Genomic DNA, 6,241 nt, shown 5'->3' on the forward strand with positions numbered 1-6,241 from the left:
GTGCACATTATTATTTTTTTTTCTATTGGTAGGTGGCACAGTGCACTTGTGGCAAGTAAGCAAGCTAGAAGACTGGCAAAGTTATGGAAGCAACACATTAACAAGAGAATTCTGAGTAAAACCAAAGTTACTTTCCCTAGTAACTAGTTACTTTGAAAGTAACGAGTAACTTGAAGTAACTGAGTTACTTTTGATAGAAGTAACCAGAAATGTAACTAAGTTACTAATTTAAAGTAACTTACCCAACACTGATTTTCCCTCTACTGAACTACACCCACCAATGTATCACTGCACTGCAGAAGAAACTGCAGAAAAATGTAAGAAGAGGCTCGTACTACTGACATTGGGACAGTTTCTAGGACCCGGAGGAAAATAGATATATTTGATTACATTTGAGTGGCATCTATGAACCCCACAGACTCTATGTCTCTAGGCAGCTCGCCATGTCTACTCTTTGAGCCCTTATAACATTGAAAGCACATAACCTACTCCTTAAATAAAATTTTTATATATTTAGTTGGTGATTAGGTTGCCATTTTAAATCTGCACCTTAGTGCGTTATTACATGTTTGAGGAGGGCAGGTGGCCACCAAGCTTTACAATGCTTCCCTGACGTAGCCCATCATAGTCTTCTTCACTGTCCACACTCTGTTTATATGTTTGATTAGGTCTGTTTCTGTGTGCTGACTGAGCGGGAAAAACCTTGTCATTTTTTACTCAAGCGAATCCACCCACATGCTGCTTTTTGAGATGCTTTATTTCGGGTTTTCCTCAATTCACAGATCTGCTGCAGCGATTCCTAGCTTTGGCAAAGCTGTGAGAGCCTGTGCATTGCCAATAAGCTGCTACACCAGTGTAGCCTCCTACTCAGAATGCCACCAGAAATCATTTAATAAATGAAAGTCACAGCAACAAGAGACATTTTATTGTCAGATTTAAATTTTTTTTATAGCAACAGATTTAAAAATAATAATAATTTTTTTTAAAAAGCACACACGGTAACCGACGCTTGTGATGGACCCTCAGTTTTGTGGCACCCTGAATTTCATCCCTGTTATTTAAGTATCCCCTTGTCTTTAGTGCGTCCTCATGTTATTCGTGTCCCGTACATAAATGACATCAAGCACTCGTCTCTCAAAAAAAGCAGAGAGGCTTTCTGTTGCTTCAGCGTCACCTGGATTTCGTGCTTTAGCAAGACACATTTCTGTGTTGGTGCAAGGCTGGATCCCACCTGTCTGAGACATCAAACCATAGCAGAATAAAAAGGCAGAAGCTTTGCTGGAAGCTGGAGTTGCCTTAAAAAGATGTGCTTTGGCAGGTGTAACAAACAGATCTAAAGCAGAGCATTGTAGATGGACACCACTCATCATTTGCTTTAATGATATTCAGTGCCAAATAATTTCTCTAAGCACAAGCTAAATCCTCTGAAGAAGCTTTCAGCAGGTTTCCAAGTAAAAGCAGACAGTGTTTAGACTACACACGCTCACACAGACAGACTATAATACACTAGTGTGAACCCCATTAATTCTCTAAACATACACCAAACATGACCAAACTCTTTCTCACTGCACCTTAAGTAAAATTCTAGGAAACACAGGTACGACTCTGCGTGGCTAAACATTGTGCGAAACCGCTGTCTGACCGAAGCTTTGGAGCTCTGTGACTCTGGTGAGATGGAGCTGAAAGTGATTAATGTTCTGTTCGACTCCACTTCCTGCTGTGATAGGGATAGTGTTGCCAGGCAACTGCCGGCGGCCTTTCGTTGACTGTTTTGGCTCTGTGTTAAATCTGAGGTGGCCTTGCCTTCTCTTGTTCTTGCACGTACCTGCTCAGATGGGATTTCTCGTACAGATCGATGTTTTGATAAATGCAAAAAAAGAACGAAAAAAGAGCTCCAGGTAAATCAGTGTTCCTCCACGAGCTCAGAGACTGTTCGACAAACGAAGGTACAAAGTGTTCTCTCCTTTATAATAATTCATCAGCATGTATTAAAATATTTAAGGGATGAAAGTGTGGCGGAGCATCTGTCTTTGTCTGCAGGGCAGTCAAAGCAAGCAGAAACCTCTTAACTCCATTAATCATTAAGTAGTGGCATAACTATTAAGTGACTCTTGCGGCAGCCAGGAAGTCATTTTTTCCACCTCAGACGCTGAAATGAAGTCACTAGAACAGAAACAACTAGAACCTGTTTCTGCACCTGATAGCGTGTGTGTGGGGGGGGGATCTTCTTTTTTTTTTAGATTGCACCAATGCAAACGTGTAAATGTTTACATAAAGCTGTGTCTCTATGTGCTCCACCTGGCTCCTCTGCTGACATGGTAAACACATGCTCTTGTCACCAAGCTGTCTGGTTTACACAACAGAGAACTACATGTCATCCGCAGTCATCACAGCTACCTCTACACAATGGCACAGAATATGACTTATTATTATTTTTTCCCCATACTTGTGGTTGTCCTCATTAACGCTTTGCATTTGTTATGAAAGTCTGAATTTGCAGCAAAAGATGTTTTCTAGAAAACAAGTGAACCGTAGAACTAAAAATAGCAAATTTATTCTACAAACATGGCACACCATGGTTTATTTACACATCCAGTATAATTATAGATCAAGCTGATCATTCAATTGGAGTTATTTTTGTGTTCATATAGGTTTCATTCAGTGGTTATTTTTGGTGTCTGTCAGCTCCTTTTAGCTGCTAAATGGCCCGGTATTTTTACTAACCAATCACTAACTATCGCTTTTTTGTTGAAAAAAGCAGCCTGCTATAGGCTGAGTAAACCTAGATACTAGTAGATTCAGCTAGATGATGTTTGATCTGTTCCAATGGATGACTTTGCAAAGCGTAAATATGACAGAAAAGGAGGGCAATACTTTTGGACTTTTAGCCATATTTTGCAATAAGATGTGTTGCATTGTACGCCACTAGGAGCCTTGAGAGTGACTGCGTAAACCCCTGCTTTCATCCAAGGAAGAATTCACAATCGTTGTGGGTTTAACAGCCTTCTGACTGACAGCAGCGTTGCCTATGGCCTTTGTAAGATAATGAAACCCAGGGGCCAAGCTAACGTGTTTTTTTTTTTATATAGGACAGAAACATTTCTGTGTAATAACAGCAGACTGACCAAAGACATTTCTTTCCATCTTAGGAAAAAAAGCCTGTCAACAGATATTAAAAAAACACATATTGTCGCACTCACGATGTCCCAGGCTCAGGTTTATGAAGTGTAAACATTTTCAGAGCTCTTGAAATCAAATTGTGGTCCATGAAGTCAAATGAGTTTGACACACCTGAACTAAACACACTATAAATGCCAATAAAACTGGCATTTCACCACGTCAAATTGATTTTACATCACCATTTAATATCATCTCATGATAAGTAATAGTGGATATTAAATACACGTTTGCTTCACATTGCAAAGATGCTTCCCAGTGAACTAATGGTTCATTAATTTCTCACTTCAAGGGCTAAAGTGTCATTTTTTAAACATCTGGTCTAGCTTCTGGAGGTAAACCTCAGGGCAGCTTGCACCACAGACATCAACTGGTCATTATCAGTGTTTTTGATACAGGTAAATGGATGTAAGTGAGGTGTTAAGCTGTTTTGGCTTCTAGTTGTCCTTGCAGTAACACTTCCTTCGAGACAAGCAGATGTAGAAAAGGTCTCGTGAGAGAGGAAGAGAAATAAAATGTAGCACTGATCTTTGTTTAGCCCGAGTCTGGCCTGCTCTCGGTTTCCATAGCAACACTTTCAGTTTTGTGTTTGAGTAGACGAGTAGGGATGAGACGAGGTCACTCGACAATCACGTCTTAGAGAAAAAGCCCACATGGACGGCACATGCTTCAGTAAAAGCCAAGCTGTTTGTAATACTGGCACATCTTATTTTCCCATCACTTAGCAACAGGCCGTCCTTTAGCCATGTGCAGATGGATAGCAGAAAGCAGTTACTCTAAATCACGGAGAAAGGGCTTCAGGTGTCAGCCTACATGAGGCACTGTGAGCACTAACAATGGATACAATCGGGAGGCATTGTTTTCACTAACCAGTTAATGTCGTCACAACTGCAGTTACATGCTTTGTTATTAGAACTGTGCATAATAACATCTGTCAGGCAAAACTGACGTGACTGATGGCAGATCTATTCAGTGCAAAAGGCAACCTCTGGGGCGAAAAAACCAAGCAGTACAACGTAAGCGCCAAAACCTGCAGTTCCTCATATAGCCACTTGAGGCTGGCTCCAAAAGTGAGTCAATTCCCATAGATTCCCATGTTAAAATGACCAACTTTACAGCAGTAAATTTTCATATAACACAACCATTTAAACTCTTTAAATGTTTAAAGTTGTCATTATTAGGGATTCGTTGACAGGTGGATGCTGTCACAGGCTGCTGTAGCCTTGACCTATTCACTGGACTTAACCTTAGCGAATTCGACTCACTGAAGTTAACTGAAAAGCCCTCGACTATGTTTATGGTGTAGCGCCTTTTGGAGCATTTTCGCTGAAATTATATAACAAACAATATCGCCTGCTCTCACTTCAAGGAGCCTGTGCTCCAGTTTTGCCATTTGAAATTCTAGTACTTTATTTGTATGTTACTTAGTTCCAGCGTGTCTATATAATGCACCTATAAAGTGTATGGATGTACTATGCTAACCAAGATTGCTAGCTTTATAGTGGGTGATGTGACAGTGGTGTAGTCCATCTTTTATATACAGTCAGTTAGAGAAGTGACAAATAATTTTTGTGTGAATCTGAAACAAGCTCTTTCATCTCCTATCACTTTAAGCCAGCTTTCTTTCTTTGCACCATATGATCTTTTACATACAGATTATGATTTAAAGTTGCATCAGTAAAACAAAGGATATAATTATTTGTCGATACTGATATATTCCGAATAAAGAGAGCATGAGTAAGAGACAGCGCATTTCCCAGGTTGTATCTTTAATACCTGTTAATCCACTCCTCAGGGCAAAAGCAAGGAGGTGATGCATGTCAGCTGTTCCCAAATGAGTCGCATGATTCTCAGTTAATTAACTATGTGGGAAAACAATGATAATCCTCTGTCTTTGTAATAAGTGCTGTTCCCCTGCACTCAGTCAAAATTATGTCATCCCCTGAAGATGCCAAGAAAGACCAATGGCCCGTTCAAAAAAAAAAAACCCAAATTCAAATAAAACCTTTGATTTTTAGAAATCACAGTAGAAGTTTCAGATTATCTGCATGTCTCATTCATTATATTCATTACATTCATTATGACTGAGCATCTCTTGTGACTCCCTGCTCTGGTGCCATTATTGGTGTAAGAGAGAATCAGCATGTGAAGCAGCAGCAAAGAGAGTCATTACTCGGCTAAGAAAATATCTGGTCCTGCACAAGACTAGAACTGAGTAAAACCCAGAGTTCTGCATGTTATCTGTGCTAAGAGCCCATTATACCAGGGTGGACAGGTTAAAACACTGACCCGGAGGGTTTGTTTTATGAACACTTTGCTTATTTCTGTCACTTTTCAATTCTCAGTGTCTGTGTCTGTGGCCACTAGTGGCAAACCAGCTCTCAAGTCAAACTGCAATGACTGTGCCCCAGGGGAGACAGAAAACCTCATCTGCATTATGGAGTGCAGTGCTGTAATAAGGGCGAGAGTAATGTATGCAGACCCGAATGACTCTTTATCCTTGGAAATGATGGCTTCAAGTTAACATTCACACTTTTCTCTAATTCAAATGGAGAAGCACTTAACACAGCCATGCACTTCCAATGCAATAGAATAGAAAAATGGATGCTTCTTTTCGAAATCAGAGCTTTTCACAGGAAATGAAAATGAATTAAATCTTTTTTTTTTCTTCCCCTAAAAGCGTCAGAGGACTAAATATGGAAACATTCCACTGTATTAGGCTCATTGCTATATGATACAGGAAGGGAGTGTAAATGAGAAGTTGAGTGGATATACCTCCGGAGTCATAACAAAGGGAAGATTAAGTATCATAAATAAATCTGCTGCACCTTCACTTAAAATGAAAAGTCCACCAAACCATAAATCAAATGTGTGGCTCACAAGTAAGATGCAGAGAGACACAAAGCTGAAAGAGCAGCTCCTTGATGGGAGGAGAAGGAAGAGAGAGAGCAAGAAATAGTTGCACTGAATGTCCCTTGGCCTTGAAGACAAGTGTCCCATTGCACCGTAAGATCAGGGTGTTTACGTGTGCCTTTACTTATTCATCACTAGGCTGTGAATAATG

Source organism: Rhamphochromis sp. 'chilingali' (assembly GCF_963969265.1).
Source record: "Rhamphochromis sp. 'chilingali' genome assembly, chromosome: 12".
In the NCBI taxonomy this organism is placed as follows: Eukaryota; Metazoa; Chordata; class Actinopteri; order Cichliformes; family Cichlidae; genus Rhamphochromis; species Rhamphochromis sp. 'chilingali'.